The 24,718-nt window shown below is 37.5% G+C and overlaps 1 pseudogene; it reads left to right on the top strand.

Moving 5' to 3' along the window:
• Positions 1-21,667: 21,667 nt before the first annotated feature.
• Positions 21,668-22,786, top strand: LOC122222661 (annotated as a pseudogene).
• The last annotated feature ends 1,932 nt before the right edge of the window (positions 22,787-24,718 follow it).

Here is a 24,718-nt window from a genome sequence, read left to right as displayed (position 1 = left end):
TTCCTTGCCAGTTCAAGAAGTTTGTTTACCATCACTCTGAGAAACATTTCAAGTTTTAATAAAGCTAGGTCATTCAGAAACAGAAAACAGCTCTTTTTTTAGTTTACTTCCTAGTGAATCTATATGTCACATTCAGGGAGTTTGAATTAGCAATTGTAGTCCCCAGTATGCAACTACAGCACTCAAATTCAAGAAGCATTGTAGTCAACTCTGGATTTGTCTGAGGAAATGATCCAGTTTTCAGTATTTTCTTTTTCCACTCATTACTGCTGGTTAGGTCTTGTCAAGAAGGTCAGTTGGGGATCTCTAAAGTGATTTACATAATTAGGTTTTCTGTGTAGTTTATGGAAATTACTTCTGGGGCAGTGTGACCCATACCTGATTAATCCCATCAGATCATGCCCACCTCCATTGTTAATAAATCCTTAGTCAGCATCTACATTGTGGCCATCCTGGAAAGTACTGAGCTATTTCCAGAGAACTGCAAATTGTAATTCAAATGTAAAGTCCTTGGACTGAAATCAAGGTTTTCCTTCAGTTTTGGAGTAATGGGTGAAAATATAGGAAAATATAGGAAACTACATCAGCAAATGTAAGTTCAAGACATACCTCCTCCACTTTAAGCTTTGGTGCCTTGGGCAAGTCAATTAAGTTTTCTTAGACTATTTCCTGACTTGTCAAATGCTAAACCATTTAAGATTGTTACTTTGACAAAAACATCCAAAAGTATTATATATGTGGCCACCCAGATTCTTTCTTCTCTTTTTTTTTACTAATAAAAAATACTTTTTATTTTTAGCTGTGATGAAAACACATAAAATAAAATTCATCATCTTCACCACTTACAAGTGTGTAATTCAGTAATGTTAGTACATTCACATTGTTGTGAACTCAGAAAATTCATCCCTAAGATTCTGTTCTTCCAGAACCACTCCCAGTACCACAATTTATACTAGTCAGGATACTCCAGAGAAACAGAATCAACAGAGAGAGAGAGAAAAGAGAGATAGAGAGAAAAGAGAGACAGAGAGAAGGGAGAGAGAAAGGAGGGAGGGGGTGAGAAAGGGAGGGAGAGAGATTTATTATAAAGTATTGGTTTACACTGATATGGAGGCTGACAAGTCAAAAATCTGCAGAGTGGGCTCATGGGCTAGAGACACAGAAGAGCCAATGTTCCAGTTGAGTCTAAGACTACTCTGCTCTAGAACCAGGAAAAAGTGATGTTGCAGATAAAGTCTGAAGGCAGTTTGCTGAAGAATTCTCTCTTCCTCAGGGGAGACCAGTCTTTTTATTCTACTTAGGTCTTCAACTGACCGGATGAAGCTCAGCCACATTAGGTACAGCAATCTGCTTTACTCAAAGTCTACCCATTTAAATGTTAATTTCATCCAAAACACCTTCACAGAAACACCCAGAACAATGTTTGACCAAATATATGGGCACGCTATGGCCCTGACACATAAAATTCACCACCACACTCAGTAAAAGTATCCCCAAAATAGATTTTCCCTGCCTTTCACTTCAGCATTCATACTAACACCAGAGTAAACCTTACGTGCAAATCAGATTACATCATATCCTGCTTAAAACTATTGAATTATTCTACATTTCCCAAAGTACAAAGGACAAACTCCTTAAAACCACCTGTAAGCCTCCTCCATTTCTCACCTGACTTCAATCTCTATTTCCAAGTGTACTTTCTACTCCTCAGAACTGATCCAATCTAACACATGAACTCCTTCTCTTCCAGCCTACAGAACCATTTACATTTCTTTTTTTTTTATTTTTATTTTTTTATTTTTTAAAATTTACATCCAAGTTAGCATATAGTGCAACAATGATTTCAGGAGTAGATTCCTTAGTGCCCCTTACCCATTTAGCCTATCCTCCCTCCCACAACTCCTCCAGTAACCCTCAGTTTATTCTCCATATTTATGAGTCTCTTCTGTGTTGTCCCCCTCCCTCGTTTTATATTATTTTTGTTTCCCTTCCCTTATGTTCATCTGTTTTGTCTCTTAAAGTCCTCATATGAGTGAAGTCATATGATTTTTGTCTTTCTCTGACTAATTTCACTTAGCATAATACCCTCTAGTTCCATCCACGTAGTTGCAAATGGCAACATTTCATTCTTTTTGATTGCTAAGTAATACTCCATTGTATATATATATACCACATTTTCTTTATCCATTCATACATCAATGGACATTTGGGCTCTTTCCATACTTTGGCTATTGTTGATAGTGCCACTATAAACATGGGGGTGCATGTGTCCCTTCGAAACAGCACACCTATCACAATCCCAGACTTTAGCCTCTACTACAAAGCTGTCATCATCAAGACAGCATGGTATTGGCATAAAAACAGACACATAGACCAATGGAATAGAATAGAAACCCCAGAACTAGACCCACAAACGTATGGCCAACTCATCTTTGACAAAGCAGGAAAGAACATCCAATGGAAAAAAGACAGTCTCTTTAACAAATGGTGCTGGGAGAACTGGACAGCAACATGCAGAAGGTTGAAACTAGACCACTTTCTCACACCATTCACAAAAATAAACTCAAAATGGATAAAGGACCTGAATGTGAGACAGGAAACCATCAAAACCTTAGAGGTGAAAGCAGGAAAAGACCTCTCTGACCTCAGCCGTAGCAATCTCTTACTCGGCACATCCCCAAAGGCAAGGGAATTAAAAGCAAAAGTGAATTACTGGGACCTTATGAAGATAAAAAGCTTCTGCACAGCAAAGGAAACAACCAACAAAACTAAAAGGCAACCAACGGAATGGGAAAAGATATTTGCAAATGACACATCGGACAAAGGGCTAGTATCCAAAATCTATAAAGAGCTCACCAAACTCCACACCCGAAAAACAAATAACCCAGTGAAGAAATGGGCAGAAAACATGAATAGACACTTCTCTAAAGAAGACATCCGGATGGCCAACAGGCACATGAAAAGATGTTCAACGTCGCTCCTTATCAGGGAAATACAAATCAAAACCACACTCAGATACCACCTCACGCCAGTCAGAGTGGCCAAAATGAAGAAATCAGGGGACTATAGATGCTGGAGAGGATGTGGAGAAACAGGAACCCTCTTGCACTGTTGGTGGGAATGCAAATTGGTGCAGCCGCTCTGGAAAGCGGTGTGGAGGTTCCTCAGAAAATTAAAAATAGACCTACCCTATGACCCAGCAATAGCACTGCTAGGAATTTATCCAAGGGATACAGGAGTACTGATGCATAGGGGCACTTGTACCCCAATGTTTATAGCAGCACTCTCAACAATAGCCAAATTATGGAAAGAGCCTAAATGTCCATCAACTGATGAATGGATAAAGAAATTGTGGTTTATATACACAATGGAATACTACGTGGCAATGAGAAAGAATGAAATATGGCCTTTTGTAGCAACGTGGATGGAACTGGAGAGTGTGATGCTAAGTGAAATAAGCCATACAGAGAAAGACAGATACCATATGGTTTCACTCTTATGTGGATCCTGAGAAACGTAACAGAAACCCATGGGGGAGGGGAAGGAAAAAAAAAAAAAAAAAAAAAAGAGGTTAGAGTGGGAGAGAGCCAAAGCATAAGAGACTGTTAAAAACTGAGAACAAACTGAGAGTTGATGGGGGGTGGGAGGGAGGGGAGGGTGGGTGATGGGTATTGAGGAGGGCACCTTTTGGGATGAGCACTGGGTGTTTTATGGAAACCAATTTGACAGTAAATTTCATATATTAAAAAAAAAAAAGAAAAAAAGAAACAGCACACCTGTATCCCTGGGATAAATGCCTAGTAGTGCAATTGCTGGGTCATAGGGTAGTTCTATTTTTAGTTTTTTGAGAAACCTCCATACTGTTTTCCAGAGTGGCTGCACCAGCTTGCATTCCCACCAACAGTGCAAAAGAGATCCTCTTTCTCTGCATCCTCGCCAACATGTTGTTGCCTGAGTTGTTAATGTTAGCCATTCTGAAGGTGTAAGGTGGTATCTCATTGTGGCTTTGATTTGTATTTCCCTGATGATGAGTGATGTTGAGCATTTTCTCATGTGTCGGTTGGCCATCTAGATGTCTTCTTTGGAGAAGTGTCTGTTCATGTCTTTTGCCCATTTCTTCACTGGATTCTTTGTTTTTTGGGTGTTGAGTTTGATAAGTTCTTTGTAGATTTTGGATATGTCTGATATTATCTGATATGTCATTTGTAAATATCTTCTCCCATTCTGTCTGTTGCCTTTTAGTTTTACTGATTGTTTCCTTCTCTGTGCAGAAGCTTTTTATTTTGATGAGGTCCCAGTAGTTCATTTTTGCTTTTGTTTCCCTTGCCTCTGAAGATGTGTTGAGTAAGAAATTGCTGTGGCCAAGATCAGAGAGGTTTTTGCCTGCTTTCTCCTTGAAGATTTTGATGGCTTCCTGTCTTACATTGAGGTCTTTCATCCATTTTGAGTTTATTTTTGTCTACGGTGTCAGAAAGGGTCCAGGTTCATTCCTCTGCATGTCGCTGTCCAGTTTTCCCAGCACCACTTGCTGAAGAGACTGTCTTTATTCCATTGAATACTCTTTCCTGCTTTGTCAAAGATTAGTTGGCCATACGTTTGTGGGTCCATTTCTGGGTTCTCTATTCTGTTTCATCGATCTGAGTGTCTGTTCTTGTGCCAATACCATACTATCTTGATGACCACAGCTTTGTAGTATAAAGTCTGGGATTGTGATTCTTCCTGCTTTGGTTTTCTTTTTCAAGATTGCTTTGGCTCTTCGGGGTCTTTTCTTGTTCCATACAAAATTTAGGATAATTTGTTCTAGCTCTGTGAAGAATGCTATGGATTGCATTGAATAGGTAGATTGCTTTGGGTAGTTATAGACATTTTAACAATATTTTCTCTTCTAATCCATGAGCATGGAATGTTTTTCCATTTCTTTGTGTCTTCTTCAATTTCTTTCATAAGCTTTCTATAGTTTTCAGCATATAGATTTTTCATCCCTTCAGTTAGGTTTTTTTCCTAGTTATTTTACTGGTTTGGGTGCAATTATAAATGGGATGGATTCCTTGATTTCTCATTCTGATGCTTCACTATTGATGTATAGGATTGAAACTGTTTTCTGTGTGTTGATTTTATATCCTGCTACTTTACTGAGTTCATGGATCAGTTCTAGCAGTTTTTTAGTGGAATCTTTTGGTTTTCCATATAGAGTATCATGTCATCTGCGAAGAGTGAAAGTTTGGCCTCCTTCTGGACGATTTGGATGCCTTTTATTTCTTTGTGTTGTCTGACTGCAGAGGCTAAGACTCCCGATACTATGTTGAATAACAGTGGCAAGAGTGGACATCCCTGTCTTGTTCCTGACCTTAGGGGAAAGCTGTCAGTTTTTCCACATTGAGGATGATTTAGCATTGGGTCGTTCATATATGGCTTTTATGATCTCGAGGTATGCTCCTTCTATCCCTGCTTTCTTGAGGGTTTTTATCAAGAAAGGATGCTGTATTTTGTCAAATGCTTTCTCTGCATCTGTGGAGAGGATCATATGGTTCTTGTCCTATCTTTCATTGATGTGATGAATCACGTTAATTGTTTTGTGGATATTGAATGAGCTCTGCATCCCAGGTATAAATCCCACTTGGTTGTGGTGAATAATTTTTTAAATGTATTGTTGGAGCCGGTTGGCTAATATCTTGTTGAGTATTTTTGCATCCATGTTCATCAGGGAAATTGGTCTGTAGTTCTCCTTTTTAGTGGGGTCTCTGTCTGGTTTTGGAATCAAGGTAATGCTGGCTTCATAGAAAGAGTTTGGAAGTTTTCCTTCCATTTCTATTTTTTGGAACAGCTTCAAGAGAATAGGTGTTAACTCTTCCTTAAATGTTTGGTAGAATTCCTCTGGATAGCCATCTGGCCCTGGAGTCTTGTTTTTTGGCAGATTTTTGATTACTAATTCGATTTCCTTACTGGTTATGGGTCTGTTCAAATTTTCTGTTTCTTCCTGTTTCAGTTTTGGTAGTGTATATGTGTCTAGGAATTTGTCCATTTCTTCCAGATTGCCCATTTTATTGGTATATAATTGCTCATAATATTCTCTTATTATTGTTTTTATTTCTGTTGTGTTGGTTGTGATCTCTCCTCTTTCATTCTTGATATTACTTATTTGGGTCCTTTCCTTTTTCTTCTTGATCAAACTGGCTAGTGGTTTATCAATTTTGTTAATTCTTTCAAAGAACCAACTTCTGCTTTCTTTGATCTGTTCTACTGTTTTGTTTTTTTGTTTTTTGGGGTTTTTTTTTTTGGTTTCAATAGCATTAATTTCTGCTCTAATCTTTATCCTGTCTTCTGCTGGTTTGGGGTTGTATTTGCTGTACTTTTTCCAGCTCCTTAAGGCGTAAGGTTAGGTTGTGTATCTGAGACCTTTCTTCCTTCTCTAGGAAGGCCTGGATTGCTATATAGTTTCCTCTTAGGACCACCTTTGCTGTGTCCCAGAGGTTTTGGGTTGTAGTGTTATCATTTTCATTGACTTCCATATACTTTTTAATTTCCTCTTTAACTTCTTGGTTAGCCCATTCATTTTTCAGTAGGATGTTCCTCAGTCTCCAAGTATTTGTTACCTTTCCAAATTTTTTCATGTGGTTGATTTCGAGTTTCATAGCATTGTGGTCTGAAAATATGCACGGTATGATCTCGATATTTGTATTTACTTAGGGCTGGTTTGTGTCCCAGTATATGGTCTGTTCTGGAGAACATTCCATGTCCACTGGAGAAGAATGTATATTCTGCTGCTTTAGGATGAAATGTTCTGAATATATCTGTTAAGTCCATCTGGTACAGCGTGCCATTCAAAGCCATTGTTTCCTTGTTGATGTTTTGATTAGATGATCTGTCCGTTGCTTGAGTGGGGTGTTGAAGTCTCCTACAGTTATGGTATTACTATCGATGAGTTTCTTCATGTTTGTGATTAATTGATTTATATATTTGGGTTCTCACACATTTGGCACATAAATGTTTACAATTTTTAGGTCTTCTTGGTGGATAGACCCCTTCATTATGATATAATGCCCTTCTTCATCTCTTGATACAGTCTTTATTTTATTTTTTTATTTTTTTAATGATTATTTATTTATTTTTGAGAGAGAAAGAGACAGAGCATGAGCAGGGGAGGAGCAGAGAGAGGGAGACACAGAATCAGAAACAGGCTCCAGGCTCTGAGCTGTCAGCACAGAGCCTGACGCAGGGCTTAAACTCACAAACCATGAGATCATGACCTGAGCCGAACCCAGACGCTCAACTGACTGAGCCACCCAGGTGCCTCAATACAGTCTTTATTTTAATGTCTAGATTGTCTGATATAAGTATGGCTACTCCGGCTTTCTTTTGTTGACCATTAGCAAGATAGATGGTTCTCCATCCCCTTATTTTCAATATGAAGGTGTCTTTAGGTCTAAAGTGTGTCTCTTGTAAACAGCATATAGATGGATCTTTTTTCTTATCCATTCTGTTACCCTGTGTCTTTTGATTGGAGCATTGAGTACATTGACGTTTAGAGTGAGTACTGAAAGATATGAATTTATTGCCATTATGGTGTTTGTAGAGTGGGAGTTTCTGGTGGTGTTCTCTGGTCCTTTCTAATCTTGTGTTGCTTTTGGCATTTATTTATATATATATAAATATTTATATATATATAAATATAAATATTTGTGTATATAAATATTTATATAAATATAAATATATTTATAATATGTATAAATATTGATATATATATTTATACACATATATATACATATATGTGTATATATATATATTTATACATATATGTATATATTTATACACATATATGTATATATATATATTTTTTCATCTTTTCTCTCCTCAGAGAGTCCCCCTTAAAATTTCTTGCAGAGCTGGTTTAGTGGTCACAGACTCCTTTAATTTTTGTTTGTCTGGGAAGCTTTTTATCTCTCCTTCTATTTTGAATGACAGCCTTGCTGGTTAAAGAATACTTGGATGCATATTTTTCTGATTCAGCACACTGAGTATATCCTGCCACTCCTTTATGGCTTGCCAAGTTTCTGTGGATAGGTCTGCTGCAATCCTGATCTGTCTTCCACTGTAGGTTAAGGACTTTTTTTTCCTTTGCTGCTCTCATGATTCTCTCCTTGCCTGAATATTTTGTGAATTTGACTATGATATGCCTTGTTGTTGGTTGGTTTTTGTTGAATATAATGGGGGTCCTCTGTGCTTCCTGGATTTTGATGTCTGTGTCTTTCCCCAGGTTAGGAACGTTTTCCACTATGATTTGCTCACATAACCCCCTTTTCTCTCTCTTCCTCTTCTGGGACCCCTATGATTCTGATGTTTCTTTTTAATGAGTCACTGATTTCTCTAGTTCTTAAATCGTGCTCTTTTGCCTTAATCTCCCTCTTTTTTTTTTTTTTTTTGCTTCATTAGTCTCTATAAATGTGTCCTCTATATCGCTGATTCTCTGTTCTGTCTCACCCTTCCTGGCTGTCGCTGCATCCATCTGTGATTACAGCTCATTTATAGAATTTTTAATTTCATTCTGGCTATTTTTTATTTCTTTTATCTCTGAAGAAAGGGATTCTAATCTATTTTTAACTCCAGCTATTATTCTTGTTATCATGGTTCTAAATTCTGGTTCAGACATCTTTATTATACCTGTGTTGGTTAAATCCTGACTGTCGTTTCTTTGTGCTCTTTCTTTTGGGATGAATTCCTTTATTTTGTCATTTTGAAGGGAGAAAAGGAATTAATGAGGTAGAAAAATTGAAATTAAAAAAATAAATTAAAAAAAATATTAAACTTAAAAAATTAAACACACACACACACACACACACACACACACACACACACACACACAAATTGAATATATGATGCTAGATCCTAGGTGTGTTATGGTCTGGGTATTGAAAATGGTTTGACAGATTAGAGAAAAAAATGGGAGGGAGAGAAAAAAAAGAAATCGTTTGAGATTTTGAATAATTGAATACACTGAAGCAGACTAAAATAAAATGATGGAAGTAAAATAGAATTTGAAAAAATTACACAAAAGTTAAAAACAGTTATAAAAATTAAAAATATTTTTAAAAAATGAAAATAGAAATGAATTTTTTCTCTTTCTGTATTCAAGAAAAGGAAAAGAATTCTAAACTTGAAAAAAAAGAAAAGAGAGAAAATTGAATAGATGGACCTGCTAACAGATTGAAGTAGGACTGAAATTACTTCCTTTTCCCCTAGAAGTCTGTCTATGTAGCGCTTTATAGTCCATAAACTAAGCACGCGGTAAGACTTGTGTTCTTGAAGAGCAAAGTCAGCCCAGTTTGGCAGGGCTCAGTGTAACAGCTCCGCTCTCCACTAGATGGTGCTGCTAGCCTACTGGGGTGAATTGTCGCAAGGCTTGTAGGTGCGTATGCACATGCGCGGGAGCAGTGAAGATGGTGCCACTCAGTTACCCAGTCTGTTCTACGGGATCAACAATCACGCACCGGTCCTCTGTCTACAGCTTTCATCCACTCCCCGCTTCTTCACTCTCCATGACCAGGCCCCAGGCAGTAACTCTCTCCCAAGTTTTGTCTCAAATGTGGCTGTTTTCCCTGGCCCCTTCCTTCTGAAGGACTGTGGCTTTGACCCATTCTGACCCTCTGTGGGAGGGTCTCACTGAGCAATGGCCGAATATCGGCTGCACCCAGGAACACTTGCTGGACCCTGCTGCTGCTGGTCCCTGAGACTATGGCCAGTTGCCAGCCCGCCCTAGAAAAAGTTCATGAGATAGTGTAGCAGCGGCGTTTCAGGGATTATGGAAAATCACAACACACATCTGGCACCAGGCTTCACCCTTACGAACCTGTTTCAACACCAGCGAATGTGGCTGTTTTCCAGGGTCTGCTGGGACCAGGTGGCTTCAACAGTCTCTACCAAGTGTCCTTCCAGCAGTGGGACTGCTTTTCCCTGTGTGGCCTGAGAACCTCCCGGACCCCACTCTGTTCCTGGGGATTCGCCCTTCCCACCAGAGCACCGCCAGGTATGGAGCTGCGGAGCTGCAGCCTTTGCGCTCCCCTTGTTTACAGTCTTAATGGAATTTAAACCCTCTCCTCTCTCCTTTCTCCCTTTTTAATTTAGTCCCTGTGGCTATTTCCAATTTTCCACTTTCTCTTCAGCTGCTTTTGGGGAGGGGTGCTTTTCCGATATGCTCCCCCCTCCCCAGTCTCTGTCCTCTCTCTGCCCACAAAAGTGGCTCCCTACCCTCTGCGGCTTCCTGCTCCCCAAATTCACTTCTCCATACTGCATACATGCTGAATTCTGTGGTTCAGGTTGTGCAGATTGATGTGTTAATCTTCCAATCAGTTTTCTAGATGTGTAGGATGGTTTAGTGTTGGTCTGCTGTATTTCATGGACACGAAACACACAAAAAACATCCATGCTGTTCCACTATCTTGGCTCCTCACCATTTACATTTCTTACAACACACCAATTTTCATGCCTCCATCTATCTTTATCTACTCTCTTCCCTCTTCCTTCACTCCTCCCTAGTTTGCCTATTTTCAACTATATTTGCCTAGAAAGCATATATTAAAAATCCAAGAACCACCTTAAGCATCTCCTCCTCAGAGATGCCTTTACTGACTTCCAATCAAAGTTATTTACTTCTTGATCTTACCACTGAATTATGCCACTATAGCATCACTCTGAAATGCCCTCATTTTCTCTTTATGCCTGGCTATAAGCTATGTTAAATTCAGGAACTCTTTTCTTTGTTTCTTAAATGCCTGATTCCCATTAAGAACACAAAAATTGTAGAATGAATGAAAGGAGGGATTTGATGAATAAATTGAGGCTTAATTTGGTAATCAGTGGAATAATCACTAAAGGTGTTTAATTAAAAATGTCTTCTTTGAAAGAAGAAAGAGTTGTGTTTTAAGAAGATCAGTCTGCCATTGATGGAAAGAAGGTATGAGGGCAAGATAGAGGAAAGAAAAGGGAGGCAGGGAGGCTATGTAGGTGATTCTAATAGTCCAAGGATAAAGTAAGAAGGAATTAAACCAGATAAATGGAATAGAAATAGGAGATACTCCTATTTATGAATATTTTCCCCTTCTTTAGAGTATGTGGTAGAATTTCATTTTTTTTGACCTTTGTATCATGGCTACATGTTTTTCTTTGGTCACTGAGATGTTACTGGAAGTGATATGTGCCACATCTAAACAGAAGCTCAAAAAGCCAGTACATCATCTGCCATATTCTGATTTTAACATCTCAAGGATCATGACCATATGTCAAGCTGTAACCTATGTTAGTCTGGTTCTCTGAAAGACAATCTTGAGAAGAATTGTATTGGACATGTGTGATGAGTGAGTCACTTTTCTTGGGTTAAATAATGAGATTTTGGAACTGTTTGTTACTACAGCAAAACCTAGCTAATCCTGATTTATCAGGATTTGGCAACCAATGGAAGAGGGCATGAGTAGCGTAAAATACTAACATTCAGCATGAGGGAATATAGAACTTTCATCTTGAATGACTGAGTCTGCCACATGTTGTTGCTCCTGGTGTTCACCTCACAACTGCAGGCCTCCTGTTCACATCATAATCTATCTGAATTGGGGCTCTCAGAGTTATGTTATGCATAACCTGCACAGATATACACAACATCCCTGGGAATGATTCATTCAGAAAAAAATATATATATTATTTATTGTCCACTGACTCTTAAATGAAATTCTGAGTACTGCAAATACAAAGGCAAAGTAGAGTTTTTCACTCTCTGTGATGTGGTCAGAGGCCAGCACAATGTGGCAGAGGCTCTGATAGATCAACTCTGCACAGATGGAGGAGGCAACCAGCTCTGTGAGTTGTAGTGGAGCTGGAGTTTGAAGACTGATTTGGAATCATTCATACAGAGAAGGGAAGTGGGTCATTTAAGTGCAAGAAACAGGTAAAAGTCCATGAAATTTTAGAGAAACTGCAACAGATCCATGTAGCTATAGTTTAGGTATAAATTTTGGAGATGAGTAGAAATGTAGGAAAAAGATTGGAAAGTTAAGTTGAGGTCATTTTGAAAGATTTTGTATTCTGCCAGTGATTTAGGCTTTATTTCTGGAACAAGAGTCCTAGAATTTTTTAATCAGTTGAGTGTTGTATTTCAGTTTTATGTTTTAAAAACATATTAATAGGAGATTTCTATCATAATATTGATTGAAATAAGGATATTCGATCTAAAAGGGGAAGCTGATATATTCTGCTTAGGATCTTTAGATTAGCTTTCTGATTTGAAAAAAAAAAATAAATTTGAGAGTTAAATTTTATTAATACTGATTCACATGGATGAATCCAACTCCATCACTTGTACTACTTTGAAATTTTATTGACTTGAATGTAGCTTGGAATACATGGGCCGTCATGTAGAACCTAGAAATCTTTGTGTCATGCAAAGATTGCCTCTCTTCTACTGATATGTAATCATGTAGGGCAGTAAACAGTACCACCCAGAGTGAGAGGACTTTTTGAGAACTTATAAAGAGCAGAGGTCACCCAATTATAATCTGAATTTACAAGTCCTCTAGGGAGCAAAGTCCAATTGGATGAGCTTTGTGTCTGATCTTTTTTGTTTTTTGGCTTTTAAAGTCTTCCCCAGACTGACATTTACCATGATAGATTGCCACCTGTATCATGGGCAATGATCTCTGGTTAATGTTTGTCAGTTCAGGCATTACTATAAAATGCTAGCATCTAGATCTGCTGCATCATCAGAATTTGAAATAAGCCCTTTAGGCATTCTTCCTGCCATGAAATTACTGCTTTCAGCCTAGTGTAGCCCCTTAGTTACCCTATTTATAAGTCTTTCAGATGTGTCATTTAGTGTTAACTGTCCTCTGCTTTTTCATTGAATAAATAAAAATTGGGCAATAAGGAGTATCCTAGTGATGTCGCAAATGACCCAACATGATAACACAGCTGATCCCTAAAAATCTGCCTCTGACTGTGAAAATGCACTGAACTTTAAGGCCTTTGTACATTGGTGAGGAATTCATTAAAAAGCAGCCTTCAGAATGAAGACAAAATCAGAGAGTTATAAATGGCCTGGTGAGACATAGATGTCAAAGTAGATGCCAGATGTTGGCATATCTAAAGTCAAAGGAGAACTTAATTTGAATTTTGATTCACTTGAGGAGAAGGCACAATAATTATTCCCTACCCAAGGATTGTTGTCCCAGACACCTACAGAATGTTCCCCTAAATTGAGAAATATTTGTGCTAGGGAATCTAGTGCCTGGCACAGAGTAATCACTCCATTAATGCTAGCTATTAATATTACTGTCCCACTGAACTGAGAAATAAATTAAAAATTTCAAGTTGAACTTAAATCAAGTACTCCTTTGGCTTTTATACTAATTAACACATAGCCTATGATTCAAACTATATACATCTTTAATCCTTCTGCCAAATTCGTAATGTGATGAGATGGCTCCCCTGCCCCTTGATAATGCTGCAGATGGCAAAACAGGACTGGTGGTGTCTGATAATATGTGCTCCCTACCATGTTCAATAGAGATATTTTGAAAAATGAGATTTAACTAAAGGAATCTGTGAAACTGAAATAAGAAACCTTCTCATAATGAGATTGGCCATTTTGCAGCCTTTAAGAATAACTATAGTTACAGTTTTGGGAAAATGCACATCTTACTAGGTTTCATATTTACAACCATTATCTCATTCGATTTTCTCAGCAGTCGTATGAGGTAGATATTCTTACTTCTTTTCGCATATGAGGAAACTGAGATTCAGGAACTGGCCCTCATCACACAGCCAGTAATTGGTGTGCTGTGATTTGCATCCAGACTGGCTGAATCCAAAGTCTGTGTTTTTAATCACTACAATTCATGGCTTTCCCACTAGTGCAAGTTCAGGGTAAGTTTTATTCCTCTCTTTGCATTATTTTATGCATCAAGAGGCTTCACAAATGTGATTCCTTAGACTGTCTGAATGATTGAGTGAACCTCAATGCAAGGATTGTTAGGTTTCTCTGAAACACCCTTTCTTTGATAAATCTCTCAAAGGGAATAGTCCAGGGATAATAAATCGAGGCATCTCGGGGACTCATGGGAATTTACCTCTGTGATTGATGGAATGAGCAGGCTGTCACCTGCATACATAGTAAATAAAGCCATGGAAATGCATGAGATTGCCACCTGAAAATTGACATTGGTTTGTTCATTTTCTTATGGGAAGAATACAATTGAAATGAAGGGAGCTGAGGGGAACCATAAGAGTGATTGATAGAAAGATACAGAGTTTAGATTAGGAAACTAGAAAAGAAAATAGAAGGTTTTATTATTATTATATTACTATGTCTTCAAAGTGTGCCAGCACCCTTTCCTCAGTGCAATCACAAAGTATACAACACCCTACTAGGCACGATAGAAGACAGAAAGACTGAGAGAGAAGGGAGGATAGAGATGTGCTCTCTGTTCTTAAGGAGACAGTGATTTAATTAACATATTAAAAGTTAATTTGTACTGGGTTGAAGGGCATGCACATGAATGATATGAGCACATGTTCATCACCCAAGGCCACCTTTACTGATATCATTTCATATAATTTGTCTCTAAGCAAATGGACCTTCTAAAAAAAGAAAACCCAAGCTCTCTTGACCAGCAAAGGCTAAGCAGGATATGAAATGCAATGTGTCAAAGGCATGCAGGCAAAGCATTCTTTAAATAGACACAGGAAAGAAAACCAAGGCAAAAGACTGTCTTTTATGATATGGAAAAGGAAGGCAGATACTTAATGATCCAAGTGCCAGAGAACCTTGCTACCTTCATTTACCTCAAATTTTAGTAAGGGAATAATTTAAAGAATTGATTATAAAAGAGTTCCACACAGGGTTATTTAAATAGGATTTTTCAGCCTTTTTTATAGCAAAAATGCACTTATTTTTAATTTGTATGCGATATAAAATGCAGATATCTTAGTGGATCTGAGATAATCATCAAGGTACCTTCCAAGGATATTTGGCCAACTTTTAGAAATCCTTAGGTATCAACTTCCAAACCACAGTTACATGGAAATGATAATGGAATAGGGTAAGCATTACACTGTAAGGAAATAACAGGAGGCGAAAGATTCAAAAAGAGAAAGAAAAATATTCTCCTTTAAATTCAAGGAAATAGGGGGATACCAGCTTCTAACAGACCATGAATTTGAGCTTCCATGGAAAATTGTGAACATTTCCCTTTAAGACATTTCAAACTGGGGTGAATCATGTTTCTAGCAAAGTCTTTTCTAAGTAAGTCTTCTGTATCTGTCTATAGGATGTGGGATTAGCTGTGTCTCTGACTCCCATGCCTTTTCCAGCATTTAATTCCAGTTGGAAAACTTTAATGTGAAACCACACTTCTATCCTTTAAGGTCATAGCTGTTAAGAACTTGCTCATGAGTGTGGCTTATTGTTTGCTCTGAAGAACAGTTCCCAGAGAGTGATGTGGCTCAGGGACAACACTGCACATGGTAGGCATTAAACAAATTCTTGTTGAGTGTTTTTTAATTGACAGACCACAATTGGGGAATATCTCTCTTATGTGGACCCTCCATAGTATAAAATCTATCTCCATATCATTGTCCTCATGACAAGGGATAGGTTGAGCATCAGGTTTAGAATTCTGTCAGTTGTCACGCCCTTTGCCATTTAGACAGTCCCCACTCATCTGCTCATTTGGGTTTTAGAGGCAAATAATGACTGCCACTCAGGTTTAATGATAGTTTCACTTTGAAGTATTCAGAAGAAAAAGTCACCTCAGCACAAAATAATGTTCTCCCTAGATTACTGTGATCATCTGATACCAGAAGATGAAAAGGAACACTCTTTGGTAGTATAAGGTATTTAGTACCCATTAATACACAACTCATCCTTTCTGAACAAAGGCTATCACAGAAATCTGGCCAAATTAGAAGGTGAGGAGGCTCCTCTTGTGGGCAACCAGAGGTGATATTTTACTGCATATACCTCTGTTCAGAGGAAGCTTCAAAGATTCCACATACCCTGGGCCAGATGAAGACTTTAAATCTCACCAAAGAGCATTGCACATCTGGACTGTGTCTTCTAGACTAAGTATGAATCCTGGAAGACTGAATACGCATATTGGTTTTCCAGAGCTGAGATTTAAAAAACCCCATAGTGTCTCTCTCTTTATTTTTCTGGCTATTGTCAGTTTAAATGTCTTGGTTTAGGGGCGCCTGGGTGGCTCAGTCGGTTGGGCGTCTGACTTCGGCTCAGGTCATGATCTCGCGGTCCGTGAGTTCGAGCCCTGCGTCGGGCTCTGTGCTGACAGTTCAGAGCCTGCAGCCTGTTTCAGATTCTGTGTCTCCCTCTTTCTATGACCTTCCCCCATTCATGCTCTGTCTCTCTCTGTCTCAAAAATGAATAAACGTTAAAAAAAATTGTAAATGTCTTGGTTTAAAGTGTAAGTGAAAAAGCTAACGGAACTTCATTTGAAAAGAAAGGGTGCCAAGAGACATGATAACTTAAAATCAACTTTGGTTAATACTTCGGTTTTCCAATTAATACTTGTTTTCTTCTATAAGAGAATGATTTAAACTGAAATGATAAAAACTCTTGATTAACCAGAGATTCAGTCATAACTTCATGGTAGCTTAAACTTAGGACAAAAATAATATTTTTAGGCTGTTTAGAATTTAAATACATATATAAAAACACATAAAATGAATTCCTTGGTTACTTAAACACGTCAGCTTATCAGTAAGAATGACTGATTTATTAAACTTCAAGGGAAATTAATCAGAAGTTCAAGTTCACCTGATCAACGTGGGTGTTGGTCATTTTTACAACAGTTTAGACACCTGAAGGGGGGTGGGGTGGGGAAAGAATCTTTAAAGTCTGGTTGTCTGTTTTGTTTGCTTGTTTTGTTTTTTGCTTTTTGTTTTTCTTTCATTTGTTTTTTGCTTCATGGTTCCCTCAAACCAAACATTTTTTTAAATCTTTTATGACGTTGAGATTAAAAAAAAAATCCAATGACTTAAGCAATAATACCACATCTCTGAAGTGGCAGAGACTGTGTTCAAGTCTCTGTGACACCAATAATTTTACTATAGCCACTGTGCTTTGGTGACTATGACTTACTCATTTGTAAAACAAGGGGTTATATCTATTTCACAAAGTTTAAGAAGATAACATATTGAACGTGGAGAGCAATGTCTGACATCTGGTAGGTAGCCACAAAACAGAATGCAGTGACAGTAGTACTAACGGTGATTATGGCTATTATAAGAAAAAATGCCAGAAAGACCTGCCCCCTGAATGCTTTGAGAATAATGTCCTAAGTTCATTAAAAGAAAAAGAATTGTGACTGTGGAGCACAAACTAATCTCCCAAATCCGCATGCCCTTATTTCTTGCAAGAATAGATAGTTTCACCAATAGAGTTGGTCACACACCATAGTTCACAGTTAAGTGTTGACTGAGTGGAGGATATTTTGCAGTAGTCCAAAAAGAGGGAAAAAAATAGGGCCACTTCAAAATTCTATTGCCATGACTAGAAAGTACTAAATTAAGTGCCTAAGAAATCCATCTGGAAAATTATTTTCATGGGCTAGAATATGAAGCTCAACCCAGAATCAGAGAAACCTATTTTAAACCAAAACAAACACAAGGACACGTTTCATATAAGCACACTTATATTTTAGCTCATAATGAATGAAGACGTTCTAGCTATGTCTATGTTCTGAGTTCTCTTACATACATAGTTCTGTCATGATTGGACACTGCCAAAAAGGAAGCCTGCTTGAGATAAGAAGCTACACTAAAGGAGTAGAAAACATCCAGCAAGTGTAACATCCTGTATGGGTGAGTTCTGTCCTACTCTCTCAGCTCCATGATTATCTGAAGGAAAATTCCTGAAAGGAACTGGAGAGAAAGTTATCAATAACCTCAGGGTAAAAAGCTTTTCCTATTTGTATGCACTTTCTCTCAAAGGATATACTTCTCTGGTCTTTGTTTCATTTTGTAAACATACACATGTATATATACATGCACACCAAGAATCATAAAGTAGCTGTAGCAGCAAACATGTCTGGTTTTCAAGACACAAGGAATAGAGTATTAATGCTACATATTCTCATTTTATTTAGAGTTTATTTATTTACTTTCAGAGAGAGAGAGGGAGAGAATCCTAAGCAGGCTCTGTGCAGTCAGCATGGAGCCTGACATGGGGCTTCATCTCACAAACTGTGAGATCATGACCTGAGCTGAAATCAAGGGTCTGACACTTAACCGACTGAGCCACCTAGATGCCCCTACATATTTCCAATTTTAGATCACTTTTGGCAACTCTAATTTATGAGGTAGTGATTTAAAAGTAACACTAGACTATTTAATACCACAAATTACAAATTATTATTTAATCCTAACACCTCTCTAACATATTCATCTTCAAATCAGCAACAGTATCCCATTCATTATCTATACCTCACCTAGGAAGATAAAGGACCAACATGAGTAGAAAATTTTCCATCTGAGGAACCTGAAAAAAGAATGTCTCTTAGTTGCTTTAGATCAAACCGCAGCAATGGAATAGAATCTAGTTTCCCATGTCTTTCCCCTCCCTTATTCACACAGCCATATTTGGTAAGTAAAGAAAAAAACAGATATGGAAAATTCCCCTGAGAACATTAAATTAATTCTCTGTGAAATTTCATTATTTTATCCATAAATGGTATGGTGTAGGTTATAAATGTAGTCAGATAGCAATTGTGTTAGAACAAGCTGCAGAGTAAATTTTTTTAAAACACTGAATTTCATTACCAAAACAGAACCCGAGACACCATAAATGAACGTAGGCTTTAATCTTTGATTGAATATAAGACTCACACTCAACTGTGTGACTATTTGCACATCATCAGAAAGAGATAAAATTTCCCATTAACTGTTGCATCAAGCTTTGAGTCCAAGCAAAGAGTCTTGCTCACTAAAACTAAAAACAAAACAAGGTCTTACCCAATTTGATTTCTTTTTGCAGGGCTGACCTAATAGGTGTCTTGGGTAAAACCTTACTGCTTTTTTTTTACAATCTAAAGGAGTAGGAATCCTTAATAGATAAGCCTAAGGCATTCTGAAATATACTTGCTAAATAATAAACTTATCAATTCCTTCCAAATGAATAAATTATTAATTCTCATTCAACTCTACCAACCTAACAGAGAATGCAGGTGCCAAGAAAGAGAAATGAATCTCAGTAGAGTATACAGCATGCAATAGGAGGGTCAAGGCTGACATTAGATAGAAACCTTAGAGACAATGCCTTAAAACATAGGAAGGGAAATTTTCAATTAAACATTAGGAGAATCTATTGCAATTTTAAACATTTTCAGCTACACAGGAGAGAAAATACCAAAGGACAGGAAGAAGTGCCCACCTGAGACATCTGAGATCCATTGATATTGATTCATATCTCTAGTAAAATAATTAATTCTACACTAGAACCAGCATTGGTGATGGAAGGGTGTGAATGTGTCCAGCCTTGTTCAAACCTGATGTTTTAAACATATATGCTTCAATAATTATTAATTTCAATAACTCAAAGTGAGTATTCCATTTTTATAAGGGTGAAAGTTGTTTTTCCATGATTTCCCCAAATAAGGCAAAAACATCCATTTGTTACAGATTCTCTATGTGTCAGGAACTTGAATAGGGCACAGGAGAGATAGCTTGTCTCTGATCCATATTGATGAAGCCTCATCTGGAAGATACTACCAAGGAAGACTAGGGACTGGAATCATCTGGAGGCTATTCACTTGCATGCCTGGCAGTTGATAATAGCTTTCATCTGGGACTTGATTTAGGACTGTCAACCAGATCACCTACAGGTGGCTTCTTCATGGAGCCTTGGATTCCTCAAAATTTGGTGGCTGAGGTCCAAAAGGGAGGGTCCCAGAGAAAGACCCAGATGGAAGCTGTATCACCTTTTGTGTCCTAGCCTCAAAAGTCACACAGTATCTCTTCCTTTGCATTCTGTTTATTGGGCAGTCACAAATGTTGACCTACATTCAAGGAGTGAACATTAGACTCTACCTTCTGATGGGAGAAATGGCAAGGTTCTGCAATTGTAGAACTGGAAACATGGCTTTTGAAACACCATCTGCCAAAGCAATTGTTTCTTTTTCTTTTTCCTTCTCTTCTTTCCTGTGTGTATGTGTGTGTGTTTGTATGTCCTGCCTGTGCTTTCTCATAGTTTCTAGAAAAAATAACAAGTCACACACAGCACATTTCTAGCAAATTCTAGTGATATTTTGGTCATCTGTTATGAATTAGCTCATCTCAGATTAATAACTTTTGTACCCAGGGTTATTCTGGTAGGTTTATCAGATGCTTGTTCTGACACAGACATTTTGGAGCTTATACATGAGGATAAGAGAAAGGAACAGAACTTGAAAGTGTTAATTGTTGGAAAGAAGTGCAGAATGGGTAAGAAGATGTTTAAAAGAGGAATGAAAACAGATGTTGGGATTTGAGTCTATTGAGAAAAAGGATTTAGGATGTGAAGAAAAGATCTCTTTGCTGAAAAGGATTAAATGTTTCTTGGTGTGTGTAAAGCTTCTGATAATTTTTAGAAATTAGTTGTTTGACTTCAGGACATGTTATTTTTCTGCATATTTCTAAGTAAACATTTTAATGAAAAACACTGTCATTTATTTATCAACTGATATTGTAGCCCCATTTTAATGTTCTGGGAATCCATGGGTGATGCTTCTTTTTTGCATGATGCTTCTCTGTGTGTTTGAATACCCAACTCTGTCCTGGTTCTACTACTCTGATTAAATGAGGATACTTAGAGATGACGGGCCGTCACTCAACTCCCTGGACTGAAATAGCCAGAACAATAAGCACCTCGATCTAATGCAAATGGGGTTAACAAAAACATGGAGAAAAAAGAATGATCTCTTTCTCCGAAAACCACATCGCATGAATATATCTTTTTGACTTTATAAATCTGCACTGAAAAATCAATCCTATAGAGACAATTTCAAAAGTGTGTGATGCACTATTTCAGTATTGTTTATAACAGTAAAAATTGGAAAGAAATGAAAATGGTCGTCAATGGGAATGTCTATGTGGTATATTCATATCTACAACACTATTGCAACCTTAAAATAACATGTACCTCCTTTCATGGAAGTGTGTTTAATTGATTCATTAAAAATGTTCCAAAATATTATGAAGAGTAAAAAACCCATTAAAAAAAAAGATGTAAAATTTCATTCTGGATGGCAGACTTAGCACTACTTTAGCCACTCCATGTCATAAAATATCTCTACAAATGATTATGTATTGTCTTTTTAAAATTCACATCTGGTATGTCGATCAAGAATGAAAACTCTTAATGGACCATAACACATAAAAAATTCTTGAAAAATGGGAAATGAGAAGAATGAAGTGAGAAAAAATTTAAGTTCCCAAGACATAGAACATATTTTGCTTCTAGAAAAGTTGGGAAAGGTCCCAAGGGAGCTTCATAACCAAGTGTAGTGGACTCTGAGTTCAAGAGAGGTACTAAGAGTAACCAAACGGTTATCGGAAGAGGGAACCAAGCAGGACAGATTCTGCATAACCTACCTTCTTAGTCCAGAGAACAGCCACAGAGGTTTCAGACTCAGGTGAGATGGAGGTAGGAGGGTATTAGGCTGTGAGAATTTGGGGTCAAGGAAATGGGATAATGCTGAAGGCTGCCATATTGCACCCAAGCCTCTCTACTCTGAAAGAAACCTGCTGAATCCAGGCCACAGCAATTCATCTCACCTCTCCCCATAAGTGGACAGTCAATCCAGCAAGGTATTTTGGCTATAGACATTAAAGCACACCAATAGTTACCAATTACATCATGCTTTTTCTGGAACTGGTCATTTTACAACTGTCCCCCTCCTGTGGTGGCTGGTGTGGAGTCAGCTCATACATCTCTGAGATCCCAAAATTGAGAGCTTCTTTGCACCTGGCAGGTACACCTGATCACTTGGCAGTTATCACCATGCCACAAAAGGAACATATTGAATTTGGCTTAGCATGAGAAAAGGAGAAAGAAGGAAGGTCAAGAGGCTCATAAATGTTGAAAGGCAAAAATGATGATTGGTTTGAATGCTAAGCTCTACCATAAACAGAGCCATGCTGAGAAAATACAAATGAAAGCTACCAAGATGCAAGAAAAGAGAAGCACCAAACAAACTAATGATTAAAAAAAACACTCCACAAGGAGCAGTACCTACAAATCCACTGGACAGAAGGGAACAGTCCTGAGCTAAAATACTTTCTAATATGATTAAACAAAAACAAAAAAGGAGAGCAGGAAAGTTCTGCCCAAATTCCTGTCTGGAAAGAAACAGAAGTATTAAGTTATTTGAACAGAAAGGAGAAAGGAGAAGATGTGGAAGAGGATATTTACTAAAGTCTGCTTTGTTGGAAATAGCTGTACTCAAAAACCACCTAAATATGAAAGACTCATTAAGCCAATGGATTTATGTTTCAAAAGTGCACGTAAACTCATCCTGAACTGAACAGAACCTTTTGCCTATCAATACTTGGTATAAATAAGAGTGTCCTATCCCCACTATATGCAACTTTGGGTATCATTACCAAAGGAGTGTCACTGAGGTGAACATGAGCAGGTTGGACCTTGGGACACAAGAAGGCAAAGTATTGGGGGAAATTATACCCACAGGTAACCAGCAATCTTGAAAATAATGGATGCATAAATGTGGCCCTATATTTTGACATCAATTTCATATAAGTAACTCCTGACAATTATTGAAGACTACACACCAATCAGGAAAACCAGCATTACTGAGATGTTTCTTAATACTACCCAAGAACCTCATATGTCTGCAATTACCAAGAGAACTATTTATTCTACTGTAGAAAAAAACCACACACAAAAAAACCAAAAAACATTAAAGTGACTTACTTAAAAAAAGTCATCGACTACTTGAGGAAAGCTAGTAGTTTGTTGTTCCTCAATAAAAGAGTAACTTAATCATGAGGACAGAGACTTAGAATAATCATAACAAGAAGTTTAGGGTAAGTATTATTTATATCCTCAGAAATGTAAGAAGATATTTGACCCATAATAAAATTAACCTAATATATAAAGAAAAGCTGTCATCATTATTGGCGAGAATATGGGGAAAAAATGGAACCTCTGAATACTGTTGATAAGAATATAAGAGTGTAGCTGTTATGAAAAATATTATGGAAGTTCTCACAAAAAACAATGAAATCTTGGCCTTTTCAACAATGTGGATGGAACTGGAGGCTATTATGCTAAGCGAAATAAGTCAGAGAAAGACAGATATCATCTGATTTCATTCATATGTAGAGAAACTTAATAGATGAACATAGGGGAAGGGAAGGAAAAAATAAGATGAAGACAGAGAGAAAGGCAAACCATAAAACCTGAGGGTTGATGGGGATGGGTTAAATGGGTGACGGGCATTAAGGAGGGTACTCTTCAGGAAGAGCATGGGGTGTCATACGTAAGAGATGAATCACTGGGTTCTATTCCTGAAGCCAAGACTACACTATATGTTAGCTAGCTTGAGGATAAGTAACTAAACAAACAAACAAATAATTAATTAATTAAATAAAATTAGCATATGATCCAGCAATCCCATTTCTGTGTATTTATCCAAAAAGAATCGAGAGATATTAGTACTTCCATATTTACTGCAGCACTATTCACACATAGCCCAGATGTGGAAACAACTTAAATGCCCATTGATGGATGAATGGGGAAAGAAAGGGTGTTATACAGAAAAAAATGGAATATTATTTAGCCTTAAAAAAGAATATGTGACTACATGGATGAACCTTGAGGACATTATACTTAGTAGAATAATCCAGCCACAGAAGGACAAACACTTCATGATTCCACTTATATAAGCTACCTAGAATAGTTTAAGTCAGAGAAGAAGAGAGTAGAATGGTGGTTGCCAGGGCCTGGTGGGGGGAATGAGGAGTTGCTATTACATGAGTATAAAGTTTCAATAATAGAAAATGAACAACGTCTAGAGATCTGTACAACATTATGCCTATAGTTAACAACACTGTATTGTACACTTCAAAATTTAAGAGCATAAACATCATGTTAAGTGTTCTTACCATAATAAAATTTTAAAAATTTAAAAATAAACAAAACTCTCATCATTGAAATAATACTCAGTAGTTGGGCAGAACAGAAGAAAGACCATAGCTCGAGAGAAACTAGTGAGATAGAATTAAGTAGTTTTCTGGAATTTAAACAGTTGGAGAGGTAATATTGTGTGGTGGTTAAGAGCACAGATGCTGGAAACAGACTGCCTAGGTTTGAATACTAGGTCTATACTTAATGGCTGTGTGATATTAGAAAAATTATTTAAATTTTTGGTGTTCATTATTAAGCTTTTTTCTTTAAACTCTATATCCTACAATACTTTTCTCTATGAAGCTGGAGCTATGAATTTGTAAACTTATTTCTCTTTGTCATTTTATGAACTATAAAGTTATGCCCACAGAGAACACAAAAAGCACAACTAAGAGGCAGGGGTAGGAATTTCCTGGTTTGTTTGTAGTTAATGTTACCAGGGTCCTAACAATAGGAGGTAATCCTGGAAATAGCAGTTGGTTCTAGTCTTCTACCTTCTTTTGGCATCCCAGAACAAGCTTCTTCACTCTCCCTCATCAATAT

The sequence above is a fragment of the Panthera leo genome, chromosome B3 (genome assembly GCF_018350215.1).
Source record: "Panthera leo isolate Ple1 chromosome B3, P.leo_Ple1_pat1.1, whole genome shotgun sequence".
Lineage (NCBI taxonomy): Eukaryota > Metazoa > Chordata > Mammalia > Carnivora > Felidae > Panthera > Panthera leo.
Note: the sequence above shows the minus strand (reverse complement) of the source record. Positions and strands in the feature narration are given on the sequence as shown.